Source organism: Gossypium raimondii, unplaced genomic scaffold, assembly GCF_025698545.1.
Source record: "Gossypium raimondii isolate GPD5lz unplaced genomic scaffold, ASM2569854v1 Contig00284, whole genome shotgun sequence".
Lineage (NCBI taxonomy): Eukaryota > Viridiplantae > Streptophyta > Magnoliopsida > Malvales > Malvaceae > Gossypium > Gossypium raimondii.
Window position 1 is genome coordinate 41,340 of NW_026291384.1, and position 12,627 is coordinate 53,966.

The 12,627-nt window shown below is 32.4% G+C and overlaps 1 non-coding gene across 1 annotated transcript; it reads right to left on the bottom strand.

The window, feature by feature from the left end:
- Positions 1-10,803: 10,803 nt before the first annotated feature.
- LOC128038434 (small nucleolar RNA R71) lies at positions 10,804-10,910 on the bottom strand. Its single transcript, XR_008193599.1, has one exon. It is a non-coding gene; the product is annotated as a small nucleolar RNA R71 (small nucleolar RNA).
- Positions 10,911-12,627: the final 1,717 nt, after the last annotated feature.

Below are 12,627 nucleotides of genomic sequence, written 5' to 3' on the forward strand. Positions count from 1 at the left end.
TATGGTCTTACATGAGAGTTCTCATATCGATGCCCATGCCCCGTCCCAGACATGGTCTTACGGGGGACCTCTCATCTCGGTGCCAACGCCATGTCCCAGACATGGTCTTACATGGGACCTCTCATCTCGGTGCCAACGTCATGTCCCAAACATGGTCTTACATGGGACCTCTCATAATTTCAATAATGCCAATCCCATGTCCCAGACATGGTCTTACATTGGCTCACATATCGATGTCGATGCCATGTCCTAGACATGGTCTTATACGAGATCGCACGCCGATGCCATATCCCAGATATGGTCTTATACAGAAATCACATATCACATGTTGCCACGGTCCAACTATGGTCTTTTCCATCAATTCATCACATATCATTAAACAAAAATACTCATTCCTGTGTTCTACTTAATTTAATCTTTCAATTCAATTTTCATACTATTATAATATTCATGGTTCAATAGCAAATACATAAAACAAAATCATATTATTTCTAATTTAACAATTAAACATAGGATTCTATTATATAAACATACTGATTACACTTATTCAAGCAAGTGTACATAAACATACATTCCATCTATTTTTGTATATTTACTTACCATATTTACTTAATCAAAAATATGTTGAGCACATAACATCGTATGCGCGCCAAGCAAACGCGGATGAGCATATCACCATATAAACTTTCATTTTATTCTATGTTTCTACATTTCTCAACTCATGGTTGTCTTACTTCATACATTAACACATACTTATCATGAATTTTCTTTTCATATATTTCTAAATTTTGTTTCATCATAAACACATTTCAATCACCTCAACATAAATTTTTTTTAGCATTATTGGAAACAATTCGGCTAGAAGTCATCTCTGTCTTACAAAATAATTTCATTGGAGTAAGAAGAGATTACATTATCACGAGTAATAATATGGCATGTATAGCTAAACTCACATACGCTATGTTAATCTGAGAACCGACTAAACCATAGCTCTGATACCACTAAATGTAACACCCCAAACTCGGTCTAAACATTATGACCGAATCTGGTGATGTCACATTGTAACACCCCTTACCCGTATTCGACGCCGGAATAGGGTACTAGGCATTACTAGAAGACATACATTTGCATACGTATTAAATTGAGTTACAAAATTTCATCCAAATTAAAACTTTTAAATTATTAACGTACTTTTATAATTCTTTACAACATATCCTCGAAATATTATATTCATAACAAATAGGGCCTACAAGACCCGATATTTAGTCATGTAATTCAAAGCTTCATTTTCATTTCATTCAAGTCACAATTTCTCATGTTCACAATTTAAATCAATTTCTCAATCTAATATATATATATATATTTCAATCATCTATGAATATAATTCAAGTTTACGAACTTACCAAGCTATATTGTAGAAATACCAAAATTTAGGGACATTTTGGTAATTTTCTATTTTCCTCAATTTCCACCCAATCTTGATGTAAATTAATATTTCATTCAATTTATTAATTTAAATAATAAAACAATTCATTTCATGCAATTTGGTCACTTTTTGACATTTTACCAATTTACCCTTAAAATATTACTTTTATTCAATTTAGTCCTTGAACCTAAAATATGCAAATTGGTCATTTTAATGAGAACACATGCTAGTTGAATAATCATTTATTTTCTCCTCCTCTCCGTCTGCTGAATCAGTCCTCCTACTCGACCACTATCACTCTAACTGCACCGTGTTTTCCTCCAGATGTGGGTAATACTCATCCCATGGTTACTCGATCCAAAGTAAGAGTTTTTAAACCCAAAACTTTCCCGGTTCAAGTTGGTGATTGTGAGCCACGCATGATTATTAAGGCATTTACTAATAAAGAGTGGCAGCTGGCGGCACAGGCTAAGTATGATGCATTGATAAAAAATTCCACTTGGGAACTTGTTCCCTTACCAACTGGTCAAAAGGCGACTGGATGTAAGTGGTTGTTCAAAGTAAAGACAAAACCTGATGGTACTATAGCTTGTCGTAAGAATCGTTTAGTGGCAAAAGGTTGCTCTCAGGTGCCCGTGTGCGATTTTAAAGAAACATTGAGTCAGTGGTTAAACTTGCTACAATTTGAACTATCTTGTCAATTGCTATCACTAAAGGCTGGTAGATACATTAGGTTGATGTCAACAATGCTTTCTGGATGGTGATCTTACTGAAGAGGTGTACATACACCAGCCTGCAAGGTATGTGCAATATGGTCCGAATGGAGAACATTTGGTGTGTCATCTGGCAAAAGCCTTATATGGTCTACGCCAAGCTTCACGAGCGTGGTTTGATAAATTGAAAAACTTTCTTGGTTCCGCAGGTTTTCTTTTGTCCAAATTTGATGCTTCTTTTTTTGTTCAGGTTACAAATAACTCAAGTATGGATGGTTGGTTTATGTGGATGATATTATCGTTACTGGAAGTGCCTTTGGAAGTATTGATAATTTTGTTCAATAGTTACGTAATGAGTTTGTTCCTAAGGACATAGGAGATCTACATTATTTTTTGGGCATTGAGGTTACTCGATCATCTGCTGGGTGTCTTCATCTTTGCCAAAGTAAGTACATTTTGAATCTGCTTGACATAAGCTTGTTAGCTAATGCTAAAAGTGTTCACACACCAATGACCAGTTCTTCTATGCCGTCTAAAGATGAGGGAGATTGTCTGGGTGATCCTACAGAATATAGAAGTCTTACTGGCACCTTACAATATGCGGTACTTACTCGGCCTGACATTGCATATGCGATAAATCAAATCTGTCAATTCATGCATGCACCTACCAGTGTTCATTTAGTTGTGTTAAAATGAATCATATGGTACTTACGTGACACTATTGATTATGGATTAGTTTTCCGCCTGTCTGACAGACTATCTTTGATTGGCTATGCCGATGCTAACTTAGGTTTGGGTTTTGATGATAGGTGCTCGACAACTGGCTACTGTGTCTATTTTGGAAACACACCTATCTCTTAGTGTTCTAAAAAGCAACAACTAGTATCTCCCTCTACGGCTGAGGCTGAGTATAGGAGTCTGGTTGCGGCTACTAGTGATATCTCATAGCTGGTTTCTTTGCTGAGAGAGTTGCAACTTAGCTCTGATGATACTCCTACTATCTGGTGTGAAAACTCCAATGCTGTTGCAGTAGCTGCTGATCTCGTCTTACATTTTAAATTCAAGCATGTTGAGCTTGACTTATTTTTCATTGATGAGAAAGTGGCTGGTCATTCTTTCATTGTTAGCGAGGTGCTGGTGTGTGATCAACTTGCTAACATCCTCACAAAGCCTCTGTCGGCTTCTGTCTTTTCTTGATTTCGTAGTCTTCTTTGGGTCCTACCTCTCGGGAAGATGGGTGAATGCTAAAGTATATCCTTAAGTGAATTCTGTTAGGTTGTTGTGCAATTAGTGAGCTGCTCATAAGTTGTTAGCAGCAGTTATTCCTGTGCATTCTTGTATATAAACACACTTGATCTACTAAATCAACAAATGAGGAATAATAATAATTTATTTTCTCAAAAGAATTCATTCTTGATTTATGTGAAAGCATTTTTTACACATACTTAACATTCTTGGTTTCTCTCATTTTCAGCCCGTTGTTTCTAATTTCAACTTAATTTCTATATCTTAGTTTTCATTTGGTACATTCGTTAGTGTTTGCCTTTGAAGTATCGATTAGTGAAATAGTAGACCATTTCTGGAATTAAAAGTATTTCGATGATGAATTCCACATCCTTAATGTATAATATGCTTATATGTAACATTATCTATAATTCCACCATTTATTTATATATTAATTCAAAGCTATCCACTTGAGTCATAGTTACTAAATTATTTATATCTTGAGCTACGGAACTACAAATTAAGATCCGCTAAATTACTATAAAACTAGACTCACATATATTCTTATCATAAGATTTTTAGAGTTTTGGTTTAGCCAATAAGTACAATTTATTCTTTAAAATTTCTCCTGTTTCTTTGTTTGAGAGTTCAAAGTCCTCTTCACTAAAATTAATTATCTCATTGTACAGAATTTGGATGATATTTCCGTTTGTTTCCTTTGAAAATAGACTCAATAAGGATTCTAAGCATATAAAGTGTAACTCGTAATTATTTTTATTCAATTTTTGATGATTTTCCAAAATCAGAATAGGGGAACCCGAATTCATTCTGACCTTGTCTCACAAAATTTATTATATCTCATGATTTACAATTCCATTACTTAGACCGTTTCTTCTATGAGAAACTAGACTTAATAAGCTTGAATTCCATTTTTTCATCCTCTAATTCGATTTCCACAATTTATGGTGATTTTTCAAAATTAAGCAACTGTTGTTGTCTAAAACTATTTTAGTGCAAGATGTTGATTACTAAGTTTATAACTCCCTATTTCCCTTTCTCTATAATATTTCCCATCATTTTCACTTATTTCCCTTCACTAATATATCAAGAACGTAAGACTTTATTTAAGAAAACTCTACTATAACTTCATTTCCATGCTTTTTTCAACAATAATAAACTTAAAAAGATATTGGAATCTTGATGTTCTTACCTTGTGCTATTGATTTCAATCTTTAACTTGATTTTCTCTCTCCTCCAGCTTCTATTTCTTAAATCTAACTTCACATTCTAGCTCCCCATTATCTCTTTATTATTTTTCTCTCTTGGAAGCTATGGAAATTCTTTTGATTTCTAGGTGAAAAAAGTGAATTTTTGGTGAAAGGACCAAATTGTAAAGAAAACAAAAATTTCTTTCTTCTCTTCTCTTCTAACGTTGGTTGCATGGAAAGATGATAATTTTTTCATCATATTTCCTCCCTTTTATATTAATAATTGAATAATAAAATAATACTAAAATCTTAATAAAATATTAATTAAATAACATTTATCTAATTAATTAATTAAAATATCACAAACATCATCATTGCCTTCTAGAATTCTCTCTTTCTCTATTTGACCATTTTTCCTTTATAATCTTTTGAAATTCCATCATTGAGTCATCACTTAATTTGGTAAAATTATAATTTAGTCCCCTAAAATTCTCCACCTTTTCAATTTGGTCCTAATTCATCCATTTTCCTTAGTTTCTAAATTATTACACCCTTAAAATATTTACACTATTGGTCCTTCAACTTTTTCATATTTATAGTTTAACCCTAAAATTTTGAGTATTTACTCTTGGGCAACAAAACTTTTCTCGCTTTTGCAATTTAATCATTTTCTTGAATTAATATGTCATAATATACTTCCAATGTTGACATAACTCAATATTACCCTTTTATCATTTTATTTCCTTATTTTCTTGTATCAAGGATATTATCGTACTTTCGCATCTTGTAGTAATTTTGGGGTATTACATTTTTAAAATAAACTCCTAACCCTTGCTTTTCTTCTTATGTAATGTGAAATTCCTTACATTTTAAATAACATAACAAAAATTAAATTTAATTCGAAGATTAAATATAAGCTAAACGTTGTACAAGAAAAACACTAATAAACTATAATTTCCAATAAAATAGTCCTCTTATTCAACAAATGATAATACCTTTAATGAATTTTGATGTAGTAATAAATAATTAATCGATACTTCAACAAAATATAATTTTATATTTAATTTAAAATTTAATAAGTAATTTATATTAATTATTCAAAAGGTATTTATATTTATATTTAATGTATGATCATATTAAATTATTTAAATATCATTTAAAGTAATTAATTAATTTTTTTACTTTTAAACATCATGTCTAAAATAAAACATTTTAACTTTCCACTGCAACTTTTGCAACAATGCTAAACACTTGAAATAAACAAACTACACTTTTCAAAAAACACATTTTAATTGCAAGTTATCGACAACCTAAGCAAATTTGTGACACCCCGCACCTGACCTGGTCGTCGAATCCGAGTGTGTGACATCATATTACGTTGCCAAAGCAACTCAAGCTAACTTATTAGTTAATCACTTCATTCAATGAACAATTTATCATATCAATCCATTTATTCATAAAACATATTTATACACATCCATACTTAATGTATAAGATGTTAATTTGTCAAGTTAAGGGTCATGCTATGTCAATTTAAGAGTTAGGAATCAAATCCAAACTCAATTATCAAATTTCAGTGTTATGTCTCGAGACAGGTCTTATTTTATTTTTGAAAATTTTGGTTTTGATTTCAACATGTTCGGAGACAATAGAAGTTGTGTCTCGTGGAAATGTCCTTTTATGTCTCGAGACTAGGTCTTAAGACAAACCTCCCTATTTAATTAATTTAGCTTCGATATTGGGATGTCTCAAGATAAGGGTTTTGTTGTCTCGACTCGAGACTTAGAACAGGCCAAAACCAATTTAGCTTTGATGTTTCTGTCTCAAGGAAAATGCCACTTGTCTTGGGGCTTCAATGGAATTGTCTTAAGGCTAGCTTGTAAAGTCTCGAGAGACTAAGAATGTATGTTGAATTATAAGGTAAACTTTGTTCTTATGGTACCAAGACATGTTCATGCTATCTTGAGACTCAATGGTAAAATGACCTTAAATGCACATTCTCAACTATCCAAACCATGTCAAATGTTACCTTAAACTTACTTAAACCTTACATCAATGTAAAACCATCAAATTACTCACGTGCAAACACAACCATACATAATCAAATCATAACCATCAATGCTTCAATATCTAACCATCTAATTCATATAGTCAAACTCATATAAACTAGCATAATTATTTACTAATTAAAGGATGAAATTCACAAATATAACCTTTTTAGGCCAACTACCAAATATACCAAAATGCAAACTCAACACCAAGTCACAAATACCTTAAGCTACATGCCATATAACCCAAATTCATACATACAAAAAATGTAATAAGGTGCATCTTGTTTGTAACACCTATTGGTCGACCTGATCATTGGATTTGAGCTATAGAATGCTACATCCGTTGTCGGAACAACTACGATCAAATATATTCAATTTATGTCATCATAAATTTAAATGTGAGCAACACATGTATATGGTATGATATATAATTATTTTGCGTCTCATGTGAGCTTGCGAAAGCTCTTATACTAACTTGAGGTTGAATTAGGATCAAATTGTAAATTTTTAAAAGTTTTGGATCAACTTCATAACTTCATAACCTCCACATTGTGACATTTTCAAATAGTGAGTCTCATCGCGACTTCAAGCATTTTGACGTCACAATGTAACTCACTGTCAGTCCATATTGCGACGTCAACATTTCCAAGTCGCAATGTTAACCCTATATTGGCAACATAACACTTTGGTACTTATTTTTTCTTTCAAAACAACATCCAAATGAATTCTTTCAACCTATCACAAATATGATGCTTTTAAACCATGTTAATTTAAACCAATTTAAGCATGTAATCATCTAAATCAACCACACAACATTATACAATTCAAGATTTCAACATTAAGGCATAATCAATTCCATATCAAATATCCATATCTAAAACAAATCATTTGCTAATTCAAACATGCCATATTTGTAAAACTTGGAAGTTTAGCACTTGAATGGCTCCAACATGAAGAACACAAAACATGCATCCTATTATCTCATATACTTATCTTTCAATTATACCATTTCTCAAGTAATTTAATAACTTAGCCACTCTAACCATCTTACTTACAATCTTAAACATGGCAAACTATAAAATTTAAAATCATTCACATTCTAGCATCACATAAGATCAAACTATGCCTCGATTAGATCACATACCAAACTTAATCCATAAGTTCAACCATTATCACAATACCACATGACCATTAACTCTAAATTAACCATTTGTACAACAAAAGGTCATATGTACATGCCGCAATTTCTAGATGCAAAATGAAAATAATTTTACTATCTTTGGATAGTGTGCACTTGTCCCTGACCTAGCTCGATAAGTTTCCCGGTAGAAATCTACAAGAGAAACAACTAGTGTAAGTATTAAGAGTGCTTAGTAAGTTCAAATGGAAATACTATACTTACCTTAATCACTTATAAGTATAACAATGAACTATCACTTTTTAACACCCCTCACCTAGTCCTGTAGCTGAACCCAAGTTGTAAGGTGCTACCATAATCGACAGAATGGTTGAATGAAACCAAGTTCAGGCTTGATCAACTTCGCATTTTGTGTTTACTGAAGATTTACAATATATATTCAACATATTTCTAGAAAATACCATGACTTCATAGAATTTGATAATTTAACTCCATACATTCAAATTAATAGTTATCCCAAAGTTTAACATGAGTTATTATTAAAAATATGATACTAGAGTTTAAACCCATCAGTGCCTTGATATCTATACATGTTACAAACAAAAGGTGTCAAGCTCACACTAGGCTTGAAGACCTAGGCTTAGTCCCTCTTATCATCATACAATAGTTTAAATTACATGAAATAAAAATAGGAAAACATGGTAAATTTATAAGGAACTTAGTGAGCTAAAAAATAAGCTATTTTCTTTTTTTGTGGCTAGCTAAAAAGCTTGCCATGAGTCATACTTAGAAAATATTTTGTGCATTCATATGATGTACAAGGAAATAAAGCATGTAAAACCAAGTTTTTTTTGCAATTTATACTTGGGCTTGAATTCTTCAATGGTGCAATACATAGCGCATGAAGGTTCCTCATATAGATGATCCTAATGCTTACAGTATCTATATATAGACTTGTTGCGAGTAAAATTGGTAGATAACCCACCATGTAGATAGATACATTATGGATTTACTTGGTGAATAGTCCTACAAACATTTACATGCGGATTCATACACATGGATTCATAGATGCAGATTTGATAGATGCTAAAAGTAAAATATTTTTAGCCTCATTCTTAATACGTTTTTAGGTTATTAATCGATGTTAATTGTGAATTTTATGTTCCTAATCCTTTAAATACATGTTTTTATACTTTGGAAACCATTTTGGAGCAACAAGAGTGAAAAATGAGTGAAAACTAGAAAATCGAAGCAAGTTATAGGAGCCATACAGCCTGAACATACAACCATTTGAGCCACACGAGCTACCACATGGCTATGTGGCAGGCCATGTTGATTTCATGAATTGCACTCCAAATAATGGGAAAACGAGATTTTTAGGGTTTTTGGGCATTCTGAGATCTATATATGACAAAAATAAGAAGATAGAAGTGAGTCGTCATAGAATACTCAAGAAAACAACTCGAAAAACACGATTGAAGCCAATTTTGAAGCATATTTCCATCAAGATTGAAGATTCCCTTTTGATTCCTTTAGGGATTATTTTGAGTTTCTTTATTTCTTGTGGTTATACTATATCTTGAATGTTTTTATTTTCAAGTAGAAACTAATTTTCTAAATATCTAGGGAGATGAATCCTATGGTAGATTTCGTTGTTTGATTTTTTATTTTACGCAATAAAGACTTAGTTTCTTATTCTTAACTACGTGTGCTTAATTCTTGGTTTGATATTTTAGATTATTAATCCATGTTTGATGTGCTTAAATCAAAGGAGGAATAGGCCCTATTTAAGAGTAGATCTAGTGTAATTGAGCGGAGTTGCATGCAATCCTAGAAATAAGATGACATAAATCTATCATATTAGAGTAAAATCTAACAGGGGAATTCATAGATTGAGTTAATGCGATAATAGGGGTTTTAATTATAAAAAATTTCATTTAATCAACTTAGAGTCAGTTGCTCTTATTGTTGAAGAGAGATATTAGCATAATTTAGGGATTTCTACGGATGAAGATACTAAGTGAAGAAATTGTGTAATTTAGATTGATAATGATAGATGAAATCTAGGTGAATTCTTTCATGTGTGTTGTTTCGCTTCTTGGTTGTTTGCTCTATTATTTTCCTAATTTTTTCTTTGTCACGTTCGTAGTTAATTAACTTAATGGATTTTAGTTATCAATCAATCACTCCAATTATTCATTTAAATAATAGAAAGATAGTAATTACTAGTCCTTTTAGTGTTCGTGGGAATGATATCTTTGCTCACCGTAGGTATACTATTAATTGATAGGTGCTCTTGCCTTTGTTAAATATTTAGTTGGTTTTATGGACATCAAGTTTTTGGAGTCGTTCCTAGGGACTAAAGTATGAGGAAAATTTTATTTATATTAATTTAGCCATTTTATATTAATTTTAATATTTTTTAATTTAACTTTTACATTATAATTTTTTGTTTCTTTGATTCTGACAGGTTCTTTTGGTTTATGACTAGAGGAAACCCGTTGGAACCGTTAGTGTTTAATAGTGAAATTGAAAAGTCTACTCGCAGAAATTGTAGAGAGGTTAGAGAAGTAAATCAAGTTCAACCGATTTTAATAGATGGTCAAGAGGAAAAGGATATTACTGTGGAGATAGATGACAATCAAAATAATCAACAGCCTCCTACACCTCCTGCTCCTCGTACTATGTTTGATTATGCTAAGCCTACTCTGATTGGGGTTGAATCGAGTATCGTTAGACTAACTATTGCTGTAAATAATTTTGAGCTCAAGCTGAACACAATTCAAATGGTACAACAATATGTTCAATTTGATGGGCTAGAAGATAAAGATCCGAATGCTCATTTGGCTAACTTTCTAAAGAATTGTGACACATTAAAGATTAATGGCATTTTTTATGATGCCATACGCTTATGGTTGTTCCCATTCTCTTTAAGGAGCAAGAAAATATAGTGGTTGAATTCACTTCACGAGGTTCTATCATGACATGGGATTAGATGACTAAATAGTTTCTGTTGAAGTACTTCCCATAAGCTAAAACAAGTAAGTTGAGAAAAGACATCTCTTCTATTTCTCAAATTGATTTGGAGACATTATATGATGTATGAGAGAGATTTAATGATCTTTTGACAAGGTGCCCTCATCAAGGGTTACTGACCACCTCTGGACGTACTAATGTCCAGAGTGTGAATATTGCACTAAAATATATAATTATAAGTCGATATCCATAAGTATACGGGTCTAGTTATAATATAGTTTTACAACAGAATGGGTGGGTACTCCGAAAATCGTACCAAGAGAGGCGAGCGCTAGATCAATTCTAACCTAAACATTGAAAGGTCTAATTAGTACTTTCCATTTAGTTATAGTACAAAAATATAAAAAGATATAAAAAGATAAGATTCAGGAGATTAAAAAGGAAGAATAAATCAAATATGATTATGGGTGATTAGCTCACTTCGGTAATCTCCACCAACTATCGTCTGGGGTTCCTCGTCAATCAACTAGTCATTACCCTAGCAGGATCTTCCAATCTTCCACTAACATAATGAGTTAGCAAGAACTACTTATCTCCTAACCTCACGGTCCAGACTAGTTTAGGAGTAAGGTGTTCACAGATGAGCACCAATTTTGGGTTAATTCCCACCTTGATGACTTTCCGAGGTTGTCAAGCCTAGGGTTTGTTTCACTTTCTCCCTTTCCCAAACAGTTGATCCGTTGAGTAACCCTACAAAATAGTTAACAAATCATACCTCCACTCGCTAATCCCTCATAGAAGGATTAGTTCCTCATGGCATTCATAAATAATATATAATCGATGTAAAGAGAAAGCAGTCTAATTAAATCGATAAGATAGAGCAAATGGATGAGCCTGATTGTATTGATATTAAGCGTAAATCCACAAAGTTGAATGGTTCCACAATCTAGATCTCTTGAAAGAAAACAACGAACAAATAAACTAAACTCTAGAAACCTAAGAAAGACAAATCTAAATCTAAAGAAAGAAACTAGGTTAATGAAATGTGTCTTTAACATATGCCAAAAGGAGCCTATTTATAGCCTTTAGGTGGTCGTTGTCCTTAACCGTAGGTCATCTAACGTTCTCGAGCTTTAAGTTCAATTATGCAGACTAAAATGCCCTTATTTTGTGTTTAATTTCTGTCCCATAGTCGATGTCGCGACACACTAGGACCTGTGTCACGACATAGCAACCAGTATGCTCCTCTATAGCCATCTGCAGGAGTATGTCATGACATCAAAGGAAGACTTGATTTTTCTTCATTTTGTTCCCTTTGTTGTGACATCAGACATATCATGTTGCGACATAACATCTAGTATCAACCTAAAATGCCTTATAATGGTCTCCTGGACACTTACAAAGTACATTAGCTCTCCCTTAGGCCTCATTTGGCCCTTAAAGTCAATAAAAGACTCAATTTGCACATTTTATTGAATGTAAGTAAAACTAAAGAAACTTAACTAAAATGTAATGAAAACGCTTGTATTTAGGCTTCTTAAGTGTGAAAACTAGTTTAATCTACTACACTGAATTACGGAGATCAAAATTCCCCACACTTAAGTCATTGCTTGTCCTCAAGCAACATAAAGAAAAATGGAAAATAAACATGACAACCCTTGATCAAATATGTTACAAATATTGACTTCAGAGTATATGACTTAGGCATTTCATGCTTACTAACAACTTGAACATGATGAATAGTTAACTTACCACCTTTGAATTCAAACATCTAAGTTCAGTATGTTACAAAATATACAAGTATTAATAGTCTCATCTATAGAAATCCATTAACAAATCATACAAGTACTTTGATTATCTAAGCAGAATACAAATAGTCATTTATGCGCAT